Source organism: Grampus griseus, assembly GCF_964374135.1.
Source record: "Grampus griseus genome assembly, chromosome: 3".
NCBI classification, from domain to species: Eukaryota; Metazoa; Chordata; class Mammalia; order Artiodactyla; family Delphinidae; genus Grampus; species Grampus griseus.
The window spans coordinates 165,469,898-165,482,925 of NC_139019.1; positions in this window are offsets into that span (position 1 = coordinate 165,469,898).

Genomic DNA, 13,028 nt, shown 5'->3' on the forward strand with positions numbered 1-13,028 from the left:
GCTGATCTCAGCAAGAGCCTGACCTAGAAGCCTTGGGCTAATGCTACTAGTTTCTCAGTGTGGTGGAGTCCTCACTGAGTCCACGTCTGGAAAGCGCCCACCAATGAAACCCACCTCAGAGCCTTTGAACTTGCTATTGCCATTGTCAGCAACACTCATCTGATATTCCCACACTGGCTCATATTTTCACCGTCAGTTGCTCCTGACTCCCCCAATCTTAAAAACCCTCCACCACCGATGACTGTATATCACATATCCTATAATTGATATGATGCTTTTAAAAACCTCTATACAGGACTTCCCCGGTGGTGCAGTGGTTAAGAATCTGCCTGCCAATGCAGGGGACACAGGTTCCAGCACTGGTCTGGGAAGATCCCACATGCCACGGAGTAACTAAGTCCGTGCACCGCAACTACTGAGCCTGCACTCTGGAGCCCGCGAGCCACAACTACTGAAGCCTGCGCGCCTAGAGCCTTGTGCTCTGCAATAAGAGAAGCCACCGCAATGAGAAGCCCTTGTACCACAACGAAGAGTAGACCCCGCTCGTTGTAACTAGAGAGAACTGCAGCGTGCATCAATGAAGAGGCAAAGCAGCCAAAAATAAATGAATAAGATAAACAAATTAATTTTTTTTAAAAACCCTCTATACATTGACAATACCCAAATTTTTATTCTCAGCATAGTCTTCTCTCCTGAACTCCCATCTCCTCTTGAGAGATGCCTCCTTGACACCCCCAGTGGGCATCTGTAGACATCCAAACTCCACATGTCTAAAGCAGAATTCATGATTGTCCTCCCAAGCTTGCCTACCTACCTCCGTCTTCCCCTTCTCAGTAGTACCAGCTCATGCCCTCCACCTCTGGGACTGAACTTAAAAAAGGCCTAAAGGTTTGGAGAGATTAGTGTCACTACTGGCCAGGCTGTGATTTGGAGGGGGCCAAAAAAAAAAAAAAAAAACAATGAAAAGAAAAGAAAGTCCAATCATATAATATTTACTTTCTAATTTATTATATACATTTTATTTCCATTCCTGAAATAAATCCAGCTTGGTCATGGTATTCTTTTTTTTTTTTTTTTTTTTTGCGGTACGCGGGCCTCTCACTGTTGTGGCCTCTCCCGTTGCGGAGCACAGGCTCCGGACGCGCAGGCTCAGCGGCCATGGCTCACGGGCCCAGCCGCTCCGCGGCATGTGGGATCTTCCCGGACCGGGGCACGAACCCGTGTCCCCTGCATCGGCAGGCGGACCCTCAACCACTGCACCACCAGGGAAGCCTGTGTATATCTTTTTATTTGATATTAAAATAACTACTCCAGGGACTTCCCTGGTGGCTCAGTGGTTAAATAATCCACCTGCCAATGCAGGGCACATGGGTTTGAGCCCTGGTCCGGGAAGATCCCACATGCCACGGAGCAACTAAGCCCGTGTGCTGCAACTACTGAGCCTGTGCTCTAGAGCTAGCGAGCCACAACTACTGAAGCCCACGCACCTAGAGCCCGTGATCTGCAACAAGAGAAGTCACCGCAATGAGAAGCCCCCGCACCGCAACGAAGAATAGCCCCCGCTCGCCGCAACTAGAGAAAGCCCGCACACAGCAATGAAGACCCAACGCAGCCAAAAATAAATACGTTAAATAAATTTAAAAAAAAAAGAAACTACTCCAGGGGACTTCCCTGGTGGTCCTGTGGTTAAGAATCCGCCTTCCAGTGCAGGAGACGAGGGTTCGATCCCTGGTCAGGGAACTAAGAACCCACATGCCGCGGGGCAACTAAGCCCGCGCGCCGCAACTACTGAGCCCACACACTCTGGAGCCAGTGCTCCACAACTAGAGAGAAGCCCACTCACCGCAACGAAGAGCCCGTGAGACACAACGAGAGATCACACGTGCCGCAATTAAGACCCTATGCAGCCAATAAATAGATAAATATTTTAATATTTTTATAAATAAATAAATAATAAAATAAAATAACCTCCCCAATTACTTTCATGTTATGATAACCCTTAAATATTTTTGTATATCCCACTATTTAGAAATTTTCTGTCTCGTTTGTGTATATTTAGAAAACAACAAAAAGCTGGATTTTTGTACTTTTCCACCGTTCCAATGATCTTTGCCTTTTATTGATAAGTTTAGTCGATTTACATTTATAATGGTTACCAATATACATTTATAATGGATCTGATACCATCTTTTTACAGGCTTTCTATTCTTGTAGCTTCTGTGGGTTCTTATATTTGTTTTTTCTTTCCTATCTCTCTTGCCTTCTTTTGAATCAATCAAAAAATTTTTCTCAATTCATTTTCCCTCTTATTTTATGAAACTTCTGTGCACTTTATATTTTTGTGGTAGATGCTCTAGCAATTTTAAGTGGCATACTTAACAAATTATAGATTTTTACCTTTACCATGGTCCCAATCAACTTAAGGTTTCTAGACAGTTGAACTCAGAACTCAGAAGGCTTGTCTGTCCAGTGTTTGATATCTTGACCGGGGTTTTTTTCCTCACAAATTTGGCATTATTGTTGTTCTTGTTGTTTTATGCAATCAATGTTTATAAATATATTCACATATATAGCAATATCTTTGCTTATAACTTCTACTCACAGATCTCAGATCAATTTCTGTTTGTCAGAAGTACCTCTTTGACACTTTTTTCAATAATAAGAACCCTGTGTTGATAAACTTTCTAAATTTCTGTTTACCTAAAAGAAATATTTTGCCCTGGTGCTTGAAAAATTGTTTCACCGAATATAGAATTCTAGGTTGACAATTATTTTCTCTTAGCACATTGAATTTATTCCACTTGTGGCTTCTATTATCACTTAAGAAATAGTAAGTGATATTGTAATGTAAATGTAAATGCTATTTCTTGAGATCTGTTTTTGTCTTTCTGGTTTCCTTTAAAAATTATTCCTTTATCTTTGCCAGTTTGCAATTTCACATGATGTATCTAATAATTTTAATTTATCCTGTTTGGGATTCCCTGGACTTCTTGGATGTGAGGATTGTGGTCTTTCCATAATTTTGGCAAATTCTCAGTTATTCTCTCTTTGAAGAGCTGCACTTGTCTGTAACTAAGCCTCAACACAGGTAGCTGTGAGTAGAATGAGAAATACTGACTTGCTGCCCTTCCTGAGAAGTTAGCCCTCCGACTGGGGAGCAACCTCCTGCTACTGGTTACTCCAGTCTGGACTGGAGTTTCCATCTCGCTGAACTGGTATAAAGGAGGGAGGTAGGAGATATCAAATACCAGCTCCCTGGTCTAGCCGAATTTACTCATAGATTTTTTTCAATAGTTGTTTCCTCATTTACTGTATGCCCTTGAGATTATTTCCAGAGACTTTAAATGATTGTTTTATAATACTTTTCACGTTTCACTAAGAAGTGGATCTGTGAAGCTCCTCAAGCTAGCATGCAGAAGATCGATTACCTTTTTAATATTTTTTGATGTTTTTATTTCCCATTCAAAAAATTAAATATATTCGCAGTATATACATATATCAAATCATTATGTTGTACACCTAAACTAGTACAGTGTTATATTATATGTTAATTATATCTCAATAAAAGGGGGGAAAGAAATCTTTTAGAAAATATGAAAAAAGTTTAAAATGGTAAAATTTATATTTTACCACAGTATATGGTAAATATATATATGTAAATAAAACGTGTGCACTAACAAAAAATGTATGAAATACAAAGAAGTTTTTGAGAACTCAGGAATTTAATAAACTTGACTTATGATTCCATTTTAATTAAATAGATTTAAGTTTTTTAAATAGATAATACATGCTTAAAAAATACACATAAAATGTATACTGTGAATTATCTTTCCCATGCCTGTCCCATGTAAATAGTTCTCATCTCTTAATTTTTTTTTTAACCTCTTAATATTAAGTGATGTTTAGTATGCATTCATTTTTCTTTTCCTTCTTCTTTTTTTTTTTTTTGCTGCGTTGGGTCTTCGTTGCTGCGCACCGGCTTTCTCTAGTTGCGGCGAATGGGGGGCTACTCTTCGTTGCGGTGCCCAGGCTTCTCATTTCGGTGGCTTCCCATTTCGGTGACACGGGCTCTACGCACGGGGGGCTTCAGTAGTACGGCGCACAGGCTCGATTGCTCCACGGCATGTGGGATCTTCCCCGACCCGGGCTCGAACCCCTGTCCCCTGCATTGGCAGGCAGATTCTTAACCACTGCGGCACCAGGGAAGTCCTTAGTATTCACTCTTGTCTATACTTACATATTTTTCAGCATATAAAAGAAAATATGTACTTTATTGCTGCAGTTGTCTTGTTTAGGGTTGATTCATCTCAATATACTAATGGTGGAGTTTTTTTTTTTTTTAATCTTCTGGAATCTTTCATGGACTAACAGAGTGTTTGAACTGTCATTTTCCACTAGTCATGGATCACTGACTCATGGAATTGTCTAAAAATTTCAAAACCCTTACAACTTACTCTAGTATAAGTTTCATAGTAGTTTTTTTTTTAACTCAATAGCAAAAAGGAGGTATGGGAGAAATTGCCGTCCACTAATAAAATCATATTATGCCACATCTAGTCCCTGTGATTTGTTTAATGTTCCTTACAAGTATGTTTGTAAAATTCATTTGTGTTGTATGTAGTTGTGATCCATTCATTTCTTTTTTATGTATTGGTATAAATATACCACGATGTACTTATAATTTCTCCAGTCAATGGACTTGTGAACTCTTCAGTTTTTGTTTTTAAAGATTCATTAATCATTTATTTATTTATTTATTTATTTATTTATTTTTGGCTGTGTCCGGTCTTAGTTGCAGCATGCGGGATCTTCGTTGAGGCATGCAGGATCTTTTGTTGTAGCACGCAGGCTCTTCGTTGTGGTGCACAGGCTCCAGAGCGCATGGGCTCTGTAGTTTGCGGCACTCGGGCTCTCTAGTTGAGGCATGCGAGCTCAGTAGTTGTGGCACAGACTTAGTTGCCCCACGGCATGTGGGGTCTTAGTTCCCTGACGAAGGATCGAAGCATCCCCTGTGTTGTAAGGCAGATTCTTTACCACTGCACCACCAGGGAAGTCCCCAGCTTTTGTTTTGTGTGTTTGGTTTTGCTATTATAAACAGTGCTGCTCTGAGCATTTGTGTGTGCATCTCATTGTACACTTCTGCAAGAATCCTAGGAATAGAACTGCAGGACCCTAGATCAGGTGGATATTCAACTTGAAAAGGCAGGATCAACTTTTTTCAAGGTGATCACACCAATTGACATCCACAACAGCAGTGTAGATAAGCTTCCTCATCAGGTTTTCACCAACTATATTTATAGAACTGTTCAATTTTGCCGATCGGGTGACTGAGAAATGGCATCTCCTTTGGCTTTAATGTGCATTCCATGATTTTATGCTGCTGAGATTGAACACATTTTCAGATGTTTGAGCCATTTACTGACATCTTTCATTACTCAGATGATTTGGCAGCAGAATTCAACACAGCTGAGCTGAACACTCCTTTTTAAAATATATATGTACTGGGACTTCCCTCGTGGTGCAGTGGCTAAGACTCCGTGCTCCCAGTGCAGGGGGCCCGGGTTCGATCCCTGGTCAGGGAACTAGATCCCGCATGCATGCCACAACTGAGAGCTCGAATTAAAGATCCCGTAACTAAGAACTAACTAAGATGCCGTAACTAAGACCTGGCACAGCCTAAATGAATAAATAAATAAATTTTAAAATAAAATAAAATATATATGTGTGTGTATATATATATATATATAAAATCTTCATATGGAACAAAAATACAAAATATTGGTCTTTGGAGGTTGTAACTACAAGAGTGTTCAATGAACGGCACTTTTGTATTTTATGCACTTTTCTGTATTTGTAATATTTCACATTTCTGAATGTATAAAAAATTCAGAAAGTACAAAAGGTGAACAAACTCATCCCCCCCACACTCACTTTCCAACTCAGCCTTTCCTAGTAACATGTTTTATCAGATTCTTGCGTCCTTCTAGTGTTTTTTCATGCAAACAGAAGCAAATATTAAGTTAAATACTTACTTTTATCCCTTTGTACACAAAAGGAGGCTTGTTAGTAACCGTGGCGCATGCACTTCCCTTCTTGTGTACACCTTGGAGGCCATCCCATGTCAGTACATAGTCTCCTTGTTCTTTTTCTTTTTTAATTAATTAATTTATTTTTAAAAAATTTGGCCACACTGCATGGCTTGTGGGATCTTAATTCCCCAACCAGGGATTGAACTCAGGCCCTTGGAGTGAAAGTGAGGCATCCCAACCACTGGACCACCAGGAAATTCCCATCCTTGTTCTTTTTCAAAAGTTGTCTAGTATTCCAAAGTATGGGTAGACCAGCTCTCACTTATGGGGTCTCCTGTTGATTCTCACTTGTGAGTAATCTTTTGCTTCTACAAACAAGGCTGCAGTGAATGATCTTGTATTTAAGTCATTTCACAGGGCAGCAAGTATTTCTTTAGGAAGATTTTCCAGCAGCTAGATGACTAGGTCAAAGAGAATAATAAATCCTATTCAATGCCCTCTATAGGGTTTGTGGCGTTTGCATCTTCACCAGCAAGCAGTATATGTAAGTGCCTGTTTCTGCACAGCCTCTCCAACGCCATTTCACCTGCCCCCTTAACAGGAGAACTCTGGTAACTCTGTGTTATTTTTTTTTTTTAAAGCATGCGTTTTTTTCCCTTTTTTAAAAAATTTATTTAATTTAACTTATTTTTTGCTTCATTGGGTCTTCGTTGCCGTGCATGGGCTTTCTCTATTTGTGGGGAGCGGGAGCTACTCTTTGTTGCGGTGCGCGGCTTTCTCATTGTGGTGGCTTCTCTTGTTGCAGAGCACGGGCTCTAGGCGGGCGGGTTTCAGTAGTTGTGGCGCGCAGGCTCAGTAGTTGTGGTTCGTACGGGCTCTAGAGCGCAGGCTCAGTAGTTGTGGCGCACGGGCCCAGCTGCTCCGCGGCGTGTGGGATCTTCCCGGACCAGGGCACGAACCCGTGTCCCCTGCATCGACAGGCGGACTCTCAACCACTGCGCCACCAGGGAAGCCCACTCCCACCTTCTTGAAACATTCTTCCTATAGCTTTTCTAGCCTCATTCTCCTGATTTTCCAATATTTCTTTTCGTTCTCCCCCAAAATTATGATGATTAAGAGCCAACGCTGCCAACACTAATGGAGCAGGTGCCAGTGTGTGTCTGGTGTCTGGTAAGCCATACGCTGTCACTGCCTTATTGGACTCTCACAGGACAATGAGGTGGGTACTATTATCATCTCCATTTTATGAATAAAGTAATTGAGGCAGAGATATTTACTAACTCCCTCCTGGTCACAGGAGTAGTAATCCAGGAACAGGAATTGAAATCTCGGCCTGTCTGAGCCCTGTGAAGCCGCCCTCTCATACAGCTTCTTTTCCTGAAGAAGGCAGTGCTAGGGATTGCAGCACAGAGCAGGGGCGAAGGGGTTACAGCCAGAGGAAGTGGAAGAGGGGATTCAGGCTCTGCCACTCAGAAGCCAGGTGACTTTAGTCAGGCGATGGCCACTCTGTGAGTCTCAGTGTCTTCATCTTTAAATTGGGGTAGAGGGTCATTATGAAGGTACACAGTAAATGCCAACATACACACATGAATAAACATTACGGAGCACCCACTCTGTGTCAGGCACTGTTCTCACAGCGGGCGACATAGCAGTGAAAAAACAGACAAAAATCCATTCCCTGGAGGGGTGAACAAGAAAAAATTGTAAAACACGTCATGTCTCGGGTGGCAATGAGTGTTGGGAATAAAGAGGGCAGGAAAGGAGAGGAGATGGGAGGTGACTATTTTAAGTAGCGTGGTCAGGACCAGACTCACTGAGAAGGTGAGATTTGAGGTAAGGCCTGAAGGAGATGAGGGAGGGGCCAAATGAGATCCGAGAGAGCATTTCAGGCAGTGGGAACAGTGAGAGCGAAGGCTCTGTGAGGTGGGAATGTATCTGGATCGTTTGCAGTGCATCAGGGAGAGCAGTGTGGCTGGAGGGAGTGAAGGAAGGAGCGGAAGGTGAGTGTGGCAAGGTCACAGCGTGAGATCCTGAAAGGCCTCTGGTTTGCGATGGGGACTTTGGCGTTCCTCTGAGCTAGATAGAAGCATGGAGTGAAGGGAGCCTTTTCTATCACCAGAGGTAAAGTCGGGGTTGGAGGTGGGGTGCAGTGGCACCTCCTTTACCGTTTCGGCGCCTCTCAGCAGGGAGGGCTGTGGGGGGGCCACAAGACCGCCCGTTGAGGCAGCGCTAGGAGCGCGGCTTCAGCACTCTGGACAGAGCCGCGCACGTCGCCCGGAGACCAGGGAGGCAGCCGCCCTCGGGGCGGAGCCTGCGGAAGCGGCCTATTAAAAGCGGCGCGCTTTGCGCAAGTGCCCATCCCATAGGAGCGGGGCCATGGGTGAAGCTTGAGAAACTGTCCAATTAGAAGCGCTGGCTCGATGACACAGCGTAGGATGTCAAGGGGCGGAGCCTGTGAAAAGCACCCATTCGGAGCGGGGCCTGTTGATTGGCCCTGTTGAAGCGTCGGTGCGCCAAGAGGCGGTCCTAGGGGCAAGGAGGACGTCGTTTTTGAAAGGGTGGTGTTTGCACAAGCGAGTCCTCGGGTGATTTCTGCGCCCCTCAAGTGGAAGCCCGCGTACCTTTCGAGGTGCGTGACCGGGGTTGGTACTCTCAGTAGATTCTCCAACCTCCCCTTCCTTGGCGTCCCCGCAACTGCGCAGCGTACCCCGCCCCCCCAGAACTAGACGTAGGGGACTGCCCTTAAGGAGTGGGTACTAAGGTCCAGGAACCCAGAAGGGCAGGAGTTTCTGGGCGTGGAGTGGAAAATCCAGAACCTCTGGATGAGAGTTGGGGGTTTGAATACCTCTGATGTTGAAATAGGGCTCCCAGAAGCCTGGATGGTATTTTCTCTGGTTTATCCAGCTGGGGGTGGGAGCTGTCTTGTGACATAGTCTCGGCCCCCACAGACCTGGTGCCAGGATGCCAGCATTTTGGGAAACATTGGGAAGGCCACAGGGCCAGGACTTGCGACCTGTGCGGAATGACCTCTGTGGCCACTCCTTAAACATTCCTGCTTGTTTTCCCACAGCACAGCAGAGAGCTGGTGAGTCTGGACCCCTCTCCTTCCTGTGTCCTGGGGCAAGGCAATGCATCTCCCTTGGTCCCAGTCAGCTGTCTGGGATATTCAGTTTTATCCCCTCTTGGGTCTGGAAGTTGATCCCTCACCAAGTCCAGTGGACTTTTGCCACATAATCACTCTGAACCTCAGCTCGGATGTTCCAGAACTCAAGCCTCTTTCTGGTCTCTCAGCCTCCATTTTCACCTCTCCCACACACATGTTCTTCGCCCAATAGCCAAAGGGACTGTTCCTGAGCATCACTCGGCCTGGGTTCTTCCCAGCTCAGAATCTTTCCATGGCTCCCCATTGTCCTCAGGATAAAGGTTAGAAGACCTCTGCCTGCCTGTCAAGGCCCAGCACTGGGTGGCTCCAGGATTACATCAAACCACACTTTTTCCTTTTTGCAACCCAAATGCCTCACTCATCTGACTTTAGCTCCTTGCAGTCCATTGCCACCTCTCAGAATTGTTTGAGCCGTCTGTTCCCTTGGCATGGCATACCCTTGGCTCACCCCCTCAACACTGTCTTGAGACACAGAAAACCTTTCCTGACACTCCCTGCCCCAGCTGGGACAGGGCCCTCTTGGTGCCTGGAAGCTCCATGAGGGCAGGGGCCAGGTTCACTGCCACATTCCCAGCCTGCAGTACAGGACTGATACGTAAGCAATACCCAATAAATACATGTTGCGTGAATGAAACAAATGAGCACATGAAGTTTCCATTTATTCTCCGGGATGGGTTAGAATGAGCCTCTCAGCCAAAAACACGTGCTGCACTGTTGCCCAAAATTGTGTCCAGAGGTCTTGGAACAGGCCAGCAAAGGGAAGGAAGAGCCGGCGTGGCGCTCACACCTGGACATGGACTCCTGAGGCTGGACAGCCCAGCTGCAGAGAGGTCCAGGCCTGGGTCCCTAGGGGCAGGGCCAGCCCTGTTGGTTACACAAGACTGGTTGATGATCGGAGGTCCCTGGCAGGGTAGTCGGGCAGCTGGGTGGTGACTTCAGGTCAGGCTGGACCCCAGGGACAACCAGGGCCCCACTGACTGCTAAATCTAGAGGCGCAAATCCTGGATTTGCCTCCCCCATTCCTGCTCAGCCCCCCATCCTAGGTCTCTGATCCCCAATACTTCTCCCTGGGATCAATTCAAATTCCCGGCAAGGCCCTGCCCCTCCCTGGGACATCATCTCATCCCGCCATGAGGTGTCAGTCGCGTGCTTTCTCCCTTCCTACCTTCCCTCCAAAGACATCCTCCAGGGTGGTGCCCAGTCCCAGGTCACTGACCCCCAGGGCCTATCCACCAAGCACCCTGTCCCGATCAACTTGCTGAGGCTGTGGGCCATCGACCCTTCTGCTGATACTCCTGGTGCTCTCTGCTGGTGACTCCAGGACGCATGACACCACCCTCCAGCAACACGTGGGCCAAGACATCTCCTCCTAAGCCAGCTGTTGCCCACCATGGCCCTGGCTGAGGAGGAGGAGCTGGAGAAGCAGCTCTGCTAGGACCTCCTCCAGGCTGGCCTCCTGGACTTGGAGGGCAATAGGCCTGGGCGGAGGCCTCAGTCAGCTTTGAAGGAGTGACGCACCAGCAGCAAGGCCTTCTTCATGCTCAAGGTGTCAGCCACATCTTCCTGAACCCAGCTTCCTGGGGTGGTCCTGAGGGCTGGGATACTGTTGTTGGCCAGCTGCATCACCACCAGTGAGGTCCCTGAGCACAGTCAGGGTGCCAAGGATCTGGGCTCACGAGCTGTCTCCTCAGGACAGTTACCTGTGCTGCAAAGATGCTGCTGGCTCTGTGGCGTCCAGACCTGACTACGGTAACCCTGTCTGTGTCCGACAAACTCCCAGGGCTGTGCCTGCATCAATGAAGATGAAACCTTCACCCAGCCTTGTACTGGGCCGAATACTGTCCCCCAAAACAGTATTTCCAAGTCCTAACAGCCGATATCTGTGAACGTGACCTTACTTGGAAAGGTCTTTGTAGATGTTTTTAAGGATCTTGGGATGAACTCATCCTAGACTAGGGTGGGCCCCAAATCCAATGACTGGTGCCCTTATATAAGGGAGGAGATTTAAGACGCAGAGACTCACAGGAAAATGTCATGTGAAGACAGAGGCAGAGATTGGTGCGATGCTGTCACGAGCCAAGGGACGGCTGGAGCCACCAGAAGCTGGAAGAGGCAAGGGGAAATCCTGCTTGCTTCCCAGTTAACGCCCTCTTTTTGGCAATAAACTTGTCCTGACCGTGGCAAAGACTCAGATAGGCATCTGATCAAAGATAAGCCACCCGGGGTCTAGCCCTTCCCCGCAACAGATGAACACGGCAGCAAGTCTCGACTCCCTGAGGACTTGTCACCATAGGTACGTATTTTTCCACTGCCTTCCCTAACCTTAAGATTCATTCCCTTGCGGTGAGTCTGCATTCAGAAATGTGAATGGTGGTGGTGGCTGCTGCTTGGGAAACCAATGGTGAAACCTGTGTTGAAAACGCAGGTCCATGGTTGAAGGCATTTGGCAGGCGTCGCAGGAGTGTTCCTCGCCATGGACTTCTCAGTGACACAGCTTCCGTCCACACCTTTATCCTATCTTCTGAAACACAAGGTCCAAGTGATCTTGTGTGGGTCTCTTTTTTTCCATCCCCTGGACCTGTCTGGGAGAGGAGTCGAGGCTGGAAGCCATCCCTCAGGTCTGTCTCTGGTCTCCAAGTGCAAATGCTTGAGGGATCCCAGGGCACTTCAGGCCAACACAATGTTTGCACTCTGGGACCCGCTCCCAGGGCTGGACCATTTGGCATCCCAGGCCTCCTCTGCTCTGGCAGTAAGCAAAATTCTTCCAATGTTTCCTCTTTTAGTGGAGAACACCTTTCTCTCACCTCCCCAAGAAGGCAAATCTTCATCCTTTGAAGGCACACTGGACTTGCTGCCTCAGCTGAGTGATTCTGAGTCAAGAATGGTTCGCACTTCTCCCAGAGGCCATGGTTAACCAAGCACGGGAGGCCAAGGGGCCACAATCTTTTTTTTTCGTGTGTGTGCCGTACGTGGGCCTCTCACTGTTGTGGCCTCTCCCGTTGCAGAGCACAGGCTCCGGACGCGCAGGCTCAGCAGCCACGGCTCACGGGCCCAGCCGCTCCGCGGCATGTGGGATCTTCCCGGACCGGGGCACGAACCCGTGTCCCCTGCATCGGCAGGCGGACTCCCAACCACTGCGCCACCAGGGAAGCCCGAAGGGGCCACAATCTTGAACAGTACCTGCTCTGAGAGAGTGGAGAGGCAGCAAGACTAGGTGGGTTCCTGTAGAGATGCAGTCCCAGGCCTCAGTGAGGGGCTCGTTCCAGACAGGCGGGTAAAGCAATCCGGGCGCGACCCCCACTTCTCCCGGACGCAGGGCCAGAGTTGAGAAGGGGGCTGCTCTGGGGAGGGTTCCTCCACCTGCGCACTGCTGACATTCAAGTGTAGAATGGTCAGCAGCATCCCTGGCCTCTACCCACTAGGTGACAGACGTCTCCCAACCACTGCAAAATTACCCAGGATCGTGAAGCACGCCAACCGTGCACTCTGTGGAACACGCTCGAGGTGGGGCGGCACCAGGGGAAAGGCCGTGGCTGCTGCAGACACAAAGCGCCATCCTGGCACGGATGCTTCTGTGGCTGGGTTCCCTAGATCTCGGCATCTTTCAGCCAGATTCAACTGGGCTTTTTTAGGTTACACGTACCCAACCTACAAGGATGTTTTACTCCGTGGTGACTTGAAATTGCACTTCAAACCATATGAGAATTCATGGAGAAAACAAAGCATGCCCAACCGTGTGAGCAAACCCCCTACAGCAGTGTGGGTCTCCGGAAGTCACTCTGCAGCCCAACGGGAGAGCTGGGACTATGGCGCCGCTGGGACACCGGTTCTACGAG